At 41.5% G+C, this 11,128-nt stretch overlaps 1 protein-coding gene across 3 annotated transcripts in view; it reads left to right on the top strand.

Annotated features, from left to right (window-relative positions):
• Positions 1 to 10,782, top strand: part of LOC100550231 (transmembrane protein 68) — a 31,761-nt gene extending 20,979 nt beyond the window's left edge. Inside the window, exons 8-9 of one of the 3 annotated variants that reach the window (XR_792973.3) lie at positions 4,215 to 4,473; positions 5,362 to 7,840. The gene's annotated coding sequence lies outside the window, so the exon portion shown is untranslated. Of the gene's footprint in view, positions 1 to 4,214; positions 4,474 to 5,361; positions 7,841 to 10,651 lie in introns of those variants that run through there. The other 2 variants (XM_019614034.2, XM_010708938.3) reach the window with 2 other exon arrangements.
• Positions 10,783 to 11,128: the final 346 nt, after the last annotated feature.

Below are 11,128 nucleotides of genomic sequence, written 5' to 3'. Positions count from 1 at the left end.
TTTTTTTCCCCCCTTCTTTTGGCTGCAGATTTTCACATTCCAGACAAACTTGTTGGCATGTTGATCTTGCTTTGTGAGAACAAACTTGAGAGAAGAGGCTTCTTGTAATTTGGCCCAGTCTCTGGAGGCAGTAATGAAAAATGTAAAATGACCCACAAATGAAAAAATTACACTCTGACTCCAAACTAATTCTGGAATGCTAATTCTGGACAATCTTGAGTCAGATTTCATAGAAATAAAACTGCCTTGCCCTTTTTAATCCTTGCAAAGACCTGCTGCTGGCAGCTCTGGTGTTTCCAAGGCTAATCTTGCCATCTGAGTTGAGCAATCGTGGGGAACTTTTGGATGAAGCATTCTCAGGAGAGGTGTTCAACAGTCCTGAAGCCTGTTGGGAGCATGCTACAAAACAATAAACTGTAGTGGAAGATGGCTAGTAGTCAGTCCCATACAGTAGATTTATTCATCTGGCAATAGGACATCAAGGATAGCTGTAGCCCACTGAAATCCAGCAATCAAGCATGCTTTCTACCAAATTCCTCTCTCCACCAGTAGTGTTCAGTGGCTCAAGTATCCTCAGCTATCTTCCTTAGATACAGCTTAACGGACACTAGAAATTATGCTGGGGAGCTGATTCAGTCAATTTCCAGTCTTTGTGCACATCTTACCACTACACTTAATGATTCTCCTAAGAGCAAACCCTACAAGGGAAGCCTTCTGACAATTAAAAAAGCTTTATATAAAAGAGCCTCTAGTACTTTGTGTTATATGTATGGTATCCACAAATACTATTTTTGGGAGGTGATAAGGTTTCTGCATTGCAGCTATGATAGATGAACTAGCAGAGCTCTTAACACTGTGCAAGTTATTCAACCCTTCTGGTGGAACATTTGGGTTGGTTGGGACCTGAAGTTGTGCTGACCTCACCACTTTCAGCTTGCTTTGGTTACTCTGTGCCCAGTGCCTCTAAATTTCCTTAGCTCTGCAGAGCTTTCCTTGTGTTACTGGATGTATGGTTTGGCAAACCATTGGAAGTTTGCTTTTGTTGCTGTCTGCTGAAAGGTACAGAGAACTCAGCATGTAGGCAGCTAAGCACCTACCAGTGTGCAGCAATGCGTGTAACAGAGCAGTGGGAGGAGAGAGATGACCTAAAAGAGCAGATAGAAAATCACAGCCAGCAGAGTGCATTAATCTCTCTCTTTTTTAAAAATTAATTTTTTGTTTTGTTTTGTTTTATTTGTTTCTTGCTTCTTAACTTCTTCTGACCATTAGTGGCTACATGACCAGCTACTAGCTAATCTTACTACTTACTCAGCACCGTGTCTATGTTTGTGTGTGCATGATCCCATTTCTTCTGTGTAAACAGGAACCTGGAACTTCAGCTGCTGTTGCAAGAGAAACAGCAGGCCATTATTATTCTATCTACCTGCTGCTTTGAGAATGTCAAGATGATATCTTTCATTCTTGCTTTGTCATTATTCTGCTTAATCATTTTTTATCAGTCTATGGACTAAGTAGTTTCTGTAGATGTGCTGATTTTTAATAGAACTTCTCTTCAAATCAGGCAGCAAAACATGAGGTGTACCATGACAGCAAAAAAATAGGTGGTTCCTAGAGCCCAAGTTTCAGATGTTCACACAGATTTCCTACAGTGTGGGAGCTAACTGTATAGAATTTTTTTTTTTTTTTTTTTTTTGTCAGCTGGAAGTTACACCTCTGGAGGATTTCGGGCCCCATTTTCAATTTCTAAAATGGACAGCATCCACATTAGCAGCGTACTCGCACTCAGACAAATGAAGCCTGGAATGCTCAGGACCCAAAGCAGCATTGCCACTTCAACAAATATTTCCAATACTGATTATCCTGAGCTCCAGAGTAACACACAAAGGAACAGCAGGTTTGACAATGGGGGAAACACACATACTCACAAAACACACAAATATAGGGGATTGTGAGCTACCAATTTCACCCGGAGAAAGGGGAGACCACTTTAAAAAGACCAATACTCTTTTTTGGGGTTGTTCTTCAGAAGGAGTTTTGTCTCCTTGGCAAGCTGTCCTGTTTCACCAATTGCTCGTGCTTTCCAGGCAGTGTGCCAAATAAGAGATGACAGAGGAGACATGAAGAAGGGAAACATACAAACCTGTAGTATCAGCTTTTTGTGGCAAGATGAGGATGTGCTACCTCCAATTCAATCAGATTTGATAATAAGTTACTGGGAACAGTAGCTCCTCTTTTGCAGCTGGGGAGAGTAAAAGACTTTTGGCTGTACATCAGTAGGCTGCATCAAGAGAAGGTGGAAGTGATTCATCCAATGTAAATGCGCTGCTGCTGGGGTGGAGTGAAATCAATTTGAAGAAGTTCAGCAGGTGGTGGCAGCTCGTTGAAGTAAATAAATCAAGTGAAGGAAACGTGACTATTCCCAGATAATTCATATGCTGGTAATCAAAGTTTCTCTTTCTGAGATCCCGTACTGCTCTGTGCATGTGCTGGATTTACCTTTTCTTGAAGTGGAAAAAGCTTAAAGTTGATTACTGCCAACAATTCACTGGCCTTACAAGAACCCATGAGAAATGAAAACTTGATCCCACATGGGGCTGAGTTATTTTCTTTGCTTTTTGTCCTTTCATTTTTGTCCTTACAATTTGCACCTTTGCTTAGCAAGCAGTGTTGTCCCTCACCAATTTCTGCTGCCCCCGGCACTGAAATGGATTAATATTCAGCAGCAATTCTTAAGTTTGAAAAGCTGTAAAATGCAAGATGGCTTAGTGTTGCTCAGATATTGCAGTTGTTCCTGTTTTTAAGATGAAAAAAAACAAACAAACTTGTTTTATACTCCCAATCTGCAAAGACCTTTGCCTTCTGGATGCTTGTTTCACACTTATCAATACAAAACCAATAACTGCTAGCATGGAATGAAAACCAATACTGCATTGCCTTTGCAGGCATCTAAGGACAAACAAAGGAAGGATCTTTGCATGGGGAAGTTTACAGTGTGAACATTTTGCCTTTTTTTTTTTTTGACTTTTATTTTTCCCTCAGGCATATTGGCTGAAAGTTTGCAGCCAGTGTTTCTGATGTCAGAAACAATGAGGGCATAAGAATTTAAAAGCGTTGTTGCCTTGGCGTGAATGGAAAACTGCTGAAGCAGAGGTTATTCCTCTGAATACTTCAGCTGAGCTTCTCTGGGCTTTAATACCAAATTCTGTTTTTGCATTCTGACAGGGCTCAGGAGAAGCTCCAGTTGGGGCTGCATACCAGTTAGAACAGCAGCGATGTGAAGTGGCACATAGGGAGCAAGTTATTCACACAGCTTGATATGGACTGAAAAAGGGGGGACCTTTGCTGCCGAATAACTTAAATCTGGACATTTGGAGCCTGGAAATAACCAGGAGACAGCACACTGCCTCTCTATTTGTGGGCAACAGCTGGTGGTGTCCAGCTCCATTTCTCACTTTCCCCATCATGCCAAACAGGCTGCGTCTCTTCTCTGGCTGTCCTTTCTTCTGCGTGACTGGACCTGGACGCTTGCAACTTCACCTCTGGGCACCATGTCTTTGTGTATTTGTCCCTATATCAGGCAATTGTAAGAGAAATAACAAAGAGATCTTGAAACCAGAAGCTTCTCTCTTTCTTCCTGCTGCACCAGGTGCCTGGTAAAGTAAACAAGTAAATCATCTATCAAGAGATCTGGCTTCCTGTGTGAATTCAAATGGCACCTCTTCAGAACTGCTTTTGAATTGAGATAGTAGATAATGCAGAGCAAATTATTGCTTCTGATAACTCAGGTTTCAGAGAAATGTCAGATGAATTCTTCAAGGCAAACTGTAATGAACAGAAGGCTTTTATGTTCTTCCAAGATTTTTTGTTTTTCTCTAAGGCTGCCCTGTTTTTTCTTCTTCATCCCTTAGAAAATAGGAGAGCTATGATCTCAAAATATGTTGCATGTGTGCACAGAAGAAAAAGTACTCTGAAAGATGAAAGTGCTACTGCACACTTCCCTTCCTACTTCAATTCTGCTTCAGGCAGAAATAGAAAGAGAGCACATTATCTCTGTGCACAGGAAGAAGCATCCTGTGGCATAGAATGCTGGTGAAATGAATTATCTATGCAAGAAAAGTTAATTAAAGAAGAGGTTTTGTGACATCTGTATTCTAAACAATATTAAAATAAGTTAAAGTTCAACTTTCTCATGTCCCACTTGTATGCTCTGCCAGGGGAATTCATACCGGACTGGAAATACATTGCAGTGACTTCTCAGCCAAAGCTCAGGGAGGGGTGTGTCATACCCAGATCATCAGCCCATTTCACCATGTAAACCAAGGCACACACTGGTTTGGACTGCTTCAGATCATGGATAAACATTCCCACAGCGCAACGTGCCTTTGTACAGTTCCATTGGGTTGAGTGGCAGGTAATGAATGAAGACCATCACCAGTGCTCACGTGCTCAGCAGGAGACACAAGAAACTTTCAGGTGGGCAGAAGCCACAGGTGACATCACATAGGTGATTGGGTAGCTGGATGGGACAGCAGCAGAAGCTTTCCTTTTGGTACCCTGCTTTGCAGCCCACATTTTAAGCTCGTAACATGATGAAGAGGAAAAGAAGGCAGCATGTCAGAGGTCCATCTGAGCTCTGAAAATGAATCTGGACAGCACTCTTTGGATCTTTCCAAGAACATTTCTTATTCAGTTGCAAATGTTGTGAAGATGTCTGATTCTAGTAATCTCTACAGGGAAGCCAAAGATGGAAATTTTGCTTTGTAATTCTTTCTGTAACAGAGCCTCATGGAGGTGCAAGGCAAGATAAATTACTTCATATGCTAGATTAATGCACCACTTCAATGAAATCCTGTTAGGGTGTTGATAAGAAACTTGGGAGATGCATCACCCAGCACAATCTATTAGTTATAGATTGGGATAAGGTGATGAGTCCAGACGTAAAAAACTACTAACAGTAGATAAATGGAATCGGATAGCTCTAACTTGAAAGATTTGGTAGGTCAGATATTAAAACAAAAGCCAACCTAGAGGCTAAACTTGACTAATTGGCTACAAGTCACGCATAGGAATTCATGTCACTTTAAAGGACAGGACCAAAAAGCACATTTATTCCAAATTGCCAGCACTGTGATGCCTGCTGTTGGCTGGGGCAGAGCTGCAACCCCTCGTTGAGCAGTAGAGCTTCTCACAGGAAACAAACCAGCCCATTCCCCTCCATCATACCCCAACACTGAACTTAAACTTCAACCTCGTTTTTCCCTTACAAGCTCATGAAACGTTGTGCTGTGTATACTGCTCACATGAAATTTCCTCATTTTTCATATATATTTTTAAATGCTATATTTTATTTCATTTTTTTAGATATGATGATAAGTGAAGTGACATATCAAAGTCTGAGAATTTGCATGTCAGCACAAAAGACCCTGAGATGAAGCTGGGGGCAAACGCTGACACAGGATACCTACCAGACCACTCTGACCAACCAGAGGAACTGATCTGTGGGGCAAGTTTCCTGCTGCTATCAAGACGTTGGTAGGACACTCCTGAGACCTCTAGCCAAATGCCACATAGGCACAAGGTAACCTCGTGGCATCTTTCCCACACTGCGCCGGCATGGAGGGCTGGAATCAAAATCACTGTGAGAAGCTGACAGCATTTGAAGTGAAGTCTCAGATGTAACAGATGGCAAGCACAGCCCCAAGCAAAAACAGATTCCCAAAGGAAAGCACAAAAACAAATACCAAACGGGCCTTTAAAGTAAATGAATAAACAAACAAACAAACAAAAAGAGAAAACCTTAAAGGGAAATTCTTGGAAAAGTTACAAAATCATCTGAGAGAAAAGAAAGATGGGTAGGAACAAATGTGCAATAAGGAAAGTGTGCTTTGCGTAATGCTGCCCACTCCATCTGAAGGAGCCTCCAGATGTTCCGTGTTATTCTCATGTGACTGCGAGTTGTGAAATAGCTGGTGTGCTGCAAAGTGAGAAAATCAACGCTGTGTTCTAGGCAGCCTCTGATATCAGGGGAACAGCAGAATTACTTATTTGGTAAAATCTGCTTCAGAGCAAGTTTCAGAATTAGCTCATCACTCACAACAACACCTTTTACAAGTCGATGTGAGTTGTCTCCTCGGGAAAAAGCAGCTGGCAGATGCAGCAGTCAAAACCTATTTTTCCAAAAGCAGCCTCTAATCTGAACATAGAGACACTGTGAGTATTCAGTCTGAAAAACAAGGGCTGCATTTTTCAGAGCTGCTGAGCATTGCTGGGTGCTGTCTAAGAGTGCTGGAACTGCAAGCCCTGACCACCCTCCAGAATGATGCCAGAGCAAGCTCCAGCTGAACCACTCATACCCCACAGACATCATTGCCCAGTGACTTTTTGTTGCTGACTGCAGGTGGAAACAAGCATCCCTCCTGTGCACGTTGCAAGCCCAGAGCCTCAATGACAATCTAAGTCAGAAATAGATGGAGACAACCAACAGGAAACGCAGATGCTTCTGGCACCAGGCCCATGCTCAGACAACCTTCCCCTTAATTTTATTGAGACTTTTTTTTTTTTTGGTGCAGCAGTGGAATTGATCAAATTCCAAGTCTGTACTAACTTTAGAGATACCAAAAATTTAAAATCAATATAAGGTTAGCTTGCTTAAAACTTTGGGACTGCTTGGAGAAGAATCGCGGGAGTCCATATATCAGTAATAATCCGTTTGCTCACTTTCCTTATTTATAATAATAGAGTACATAAGCTTATCCTTCCACGTTTTGAGACAATATTGTTGAATTGCTGTCTCTCTCTGAGCTGATCTGCTTGGTTAACAATGCACATATGGCAGTAGCACAATGGTTGGTAACACTTACTGTGCTTATTGGTGTGCTCAGGGCAGTACAGCTTATGCTCACAGCACTTAATTAGAACCTGACTGAAAAGAAATGGCTTGATTGCTGGAAGACCCACTAGGTATAAGTCTTCAGTTTTGTATATAGTATCCTATGAATGAGAAATCTTTCCAAGTGGGAAAAATTGAGTGCTTAAGAATGAATGCAAAGTCTACAATATGCATGAGCAGGTGTGTCTGACCACAGGTCTGAACTGCTGCCACAGCAAACAAACTGTACAATATAGCACTTTCCTATTTTTCTGTCTCATTTCTACAGCACAGAATTTAGTGAAGAGATGTGTTTTATAACTGTGCAGTACACAGGAAAAGAACTGTCCATCTCTGTTCAGCCTGTCCAAGATTCCCATTGCGGTGGTAGGAAGATACAGCTCCCTCCCATACAAACGGGTCTGTGTGTACTTTCTGAGCTATGTTAACTGAGTGAATGTAGTGTTAATTACATATGAACTAAGTAGGGAAAAAACATACTTGGATAATTTTGCCAAGGCACTTGGGGCTTTTATTACCAAGTCTCTATATTTAGTTTATCAGCATGTTTTTCTACAGGAACCACAGCCATTTTTCTCTCTCTCTCTTTTTTTTTTTAAAGTCAGGGGAGGTGAGAACTGCTCTGAATTAGCACTGTTCAAGCAGCCTGTAAAAAATTCTCTACTTCTTTCCTTTGTTAAGAATCTATTTAAAATGTCTGCTATCATTGTTTAGCTTAAAAAGAAACTGCTTTGCTTCTTACATCTCACAAGCTTACATTAAAAGCATCCAGGAGAAGGCTTTTGCATCAGTGGTCAATAATGTGCCTAAAAAATATGTCAATTCAATCCCTTTTACCCCAGGGTATGTAGTCCCACACCATGGCAGCTACTCACCCACTTAATGCTCCTTTACCTTTACCACCAATTATAAAATTATGGGATATCATCAAATGAACTTTCCAGTATCCAAGATTGTGGCTTTGATGTCTTCTGTGCCTGATTCACATGATTGGTTAAGAAAGTTATTTATGAGCGTGTTTCTTTCTGGTGGTTTGTGTGTGTGTGTGTGTGTGTGTGTGTGTGTGTGTGTGGTTTTGTTTGTTTCTTTGATGGGGATTTGCAGGGTTACAGAGACTGAGGATTTATAACTTTTGTGAATAACTCTTGTGAAATAGGGCAGTTACCAGTTATGTTGCTGGAGTGCTCCTCCTTCCATTGCACTTTGCCAATCTACAATAACAAACTGCTTTATCTTTAGCCATACTACAAGATATGTAGTCAACAAATGCAAATTCAGTTACCCGTGGTATATCTCTGTCTAGGTAGATAGTAGATAGATCTTTCCTTTCTCTGAACTCACAGTACTTATTTAGTGCTTGATGGATTGTTTTCCCTGGTCTCTCTTTCTTGGTCACCTCAGATAGGCCACGAAGAACCATATAAGAAGGAGTGGGGGCATGGCTAAGGGACAGAAGGGTTGATGGGTTTGGGTACTGTCCTTCCTTGCACAAACTCCTGGTGCTGTTTGGGGTGGCATTACATGCCCAAATGTAGCAATGAAGTCCTGGAGGGGTATTAAGACCATTGGAAGAGCTGCCAAAATCAGAATAACTTGTGTAATAACCTAATAATTAAAGCACTTGTCCAAGAGGCAGGTGGAGAAGAAACTAAGCCCTCCTCAATCCCAGGGGATTTGAACACAGGAAGATCAAGGAAGCTCATCTTCCCTGGAGTTTCTCCTAGCTATTGTGTTCAGGATGAGGCTGGATGGGGCCCATCACTCCCTTGCCCTCTATTGCATGGGGATCACTGCTTGGTAGGTGGTGATGCTTTCAGTAGACAGAAGAGAGGATGAAAACAGCAGCGCACTGTCTCCTGTTCCCTGTGAACTGTTTCAGGTGCTGGAGGAGTTCTGGGTTTCTGCACTCCTCACTCTGTATTCCTTGTGGCTGAAATGCTTCAAGAGCCATGAGAACCACAGTCCAGAAATCTCCCCCTTTCCTAGGGAGCATCCTTACTACCTGGAAGAACGGACTGTGCCCTCCACAGGGCTCAGCAGTATGGGCCCGCTCCATGGGCAGCTTTCTGGGAGGCCTTCCTTCCAAACATCACTCAGGGCTCTGACCTGGGTGCCCAGAGCACCCTGCTCTACTGCGCTTGGGGTGAAGTGCCCGTGGGCTGTCTGGTGGCTTCCTCGGGGTCCTTGCTGTGACACCACTGGTAAAGTTGTTCACATCCTATAGGGATCTATCAAATCTTCTACAGCAACCAGAAGTGGCTTAGGAACTGCTCACACCACTCCTGTGCTCGAACACAGAGCTCCTTTGATGATATTATTGACTGTATTGTATAATAATTAGAGGTGGGAAGGCTCTTTGGAGATCATCAGGCCAATTCTTTGTCAAAACAAGGCCATCTTCAGTCTTGTTCAGTAATAATGTTGAATGATCCACCATTTTAAGACAGTTTTTAAAGAAGACTCTAGAGCCATGGTAAAATGACCACAGTGTACTTTATTTAATGATTTTGGTACCTTGTGTTGCAATAAAATAAAAAAAATCTACAAAATCCAAATATATAAAATTTTCAAGTTTTCCTTTTAAGTTTTACAAGAAAAATCAAGTTGTAACCAAGGAAATTTGTTAGTATGAAGCACTACTTTCAACTTCATTTCATCACAAATTGCAACTTACTTAACAGACCAAAAGAACTATGGTACTGCAGTACATCAAATACTTCACACACTGTGTTCTTTACTATAGCACATGTAACCTCTGCCAGGGAGACAGCAGTCTCTAGCCGATAAAGACACTCTTCACTATCTGAACTCTAAAGGAATGTTTGTATACATGGAATCGGAATATATATATTTACAGGAAGATTCTTTTTTTAGTAACTATTTTGATTCTTCATTTCAAATAAAATACCAAATACATTTTTACAATGTTTACAAGTCAAAGCACAAGTTCTGCAATGATTATCATTCACCTCAAGTCACTGTGCTTGTACTGGGGGGATATCTACACTGCTCCATAAACACAAATGTGATCTTCCGTAACTTTATTTCCGCAATGGTGACAAAGGAGTATAAGCACAGTAACAATTATTTTAGCACAATCAGTGTATAATGCAACAGTTTGCAACAGAGAACTGAGAAACTATTGGTCCATTCTGTTCAATTTGCTGTTTATCTGCCAACTGTTACGTTTGTTGTTGTCACATAAATTGTGTACAAGATAAGAGTTAAATAACACAACTTGAATAGGAAAGAGCACACATTTTTAAGGCAAATTAATAAGCAGCTTATGGTGTCTTTTGTCAAACTATACCCCAACGGAACCTAAAAATAAAATGTATGTTCTACAGCTGTCAATAATTAGGTTTTCTTGTTCTCCTTTATAAATTGATCAACATGGCTTTAAACCTGGTTATTCAAAATGGAAAGAACTCCTCCCCCCAATCCCCACATTTAGAAAGTGCATGACTTTTTATGCGCCAAAACAAAATAAAAGGCAGCTGAGGTAGTTAGATGTAAAATGTATTTACGAAAAATAACTGAAAAACTAAATCCAGGACATACACAGTAAAAAACCACCCATTTGGAATTGATTCTATATCATGCAATAACTTAACGCTAAGCAAGAGACTCCATGATTCCTGAACAAAAGAAGAAAGTGATTTTAGTAATAATAACAAAGGAATGAACACGGAATACACGATTGGAATTTGAATTTCAAGTATTTGAATCTATCTGCATGTGCACTTTTTTTTTTTTTTACAGGCTTTTTGTAGCATTAGGAAGTAATTTACTTTTCATCAGGTGTTAAGAACTGATCTAACTCTGGGACTGCAGCTCCTGAAAGGCAGAAATACATCACAATGGCCTGAAGACGCACAACTGCCTGTTCATGCCACCTCAGCTTGAGTGGAATTCTATGCACCCGTCCTCTGCTGAGGCCACCTGAGAGTCACAGGCCCATGGGTTCCATGCCTGTGTCTCATGGGGACCTGATGTGCTGGGGGCATGCCTGAGGTGTTCCCATGTCTGGATCTTTGCACCACAGAGCCCTATTTCTTCTTGACCTCGCAGCATAGAGCCCTATCTCCTGGACCTCCCCTTCCTCAGCCAGCGCTGCTGCAGATCAGGTGACATGGCAGCCTTTCCTCATTTGGCGAGAGGGACTGTGTCCCATGCCTACAGACAGGAGACTCCCCAATGGAGCGATGGCTTCAATCTGCTCAGGATAAGGAGGGGTTT

Source organism: Meleagris gallopavo, chromosome 3 (genome assembly GCF_000146605.3).
Source record: "Meleagris gallopavo isolate NT-WF06-2002-E0010 breed Aviagen turkey brand Nicholas breeding stock chromosome 3, Turkey_5.1, whole genome shotgun sequence".
NCBI classification, from domain to species: domain Eukaryota; kingdom Metazoa; phylum Chordata; class Aves; order Galliformes; family Phasianidae; genus Meleagris; species Meleagris gallopavo.
The sequence above is the reverse complement of the archived record's forward strand: the minus strand, read 5'-3'. Positions and strand labels throughout refer to the sequence as shown.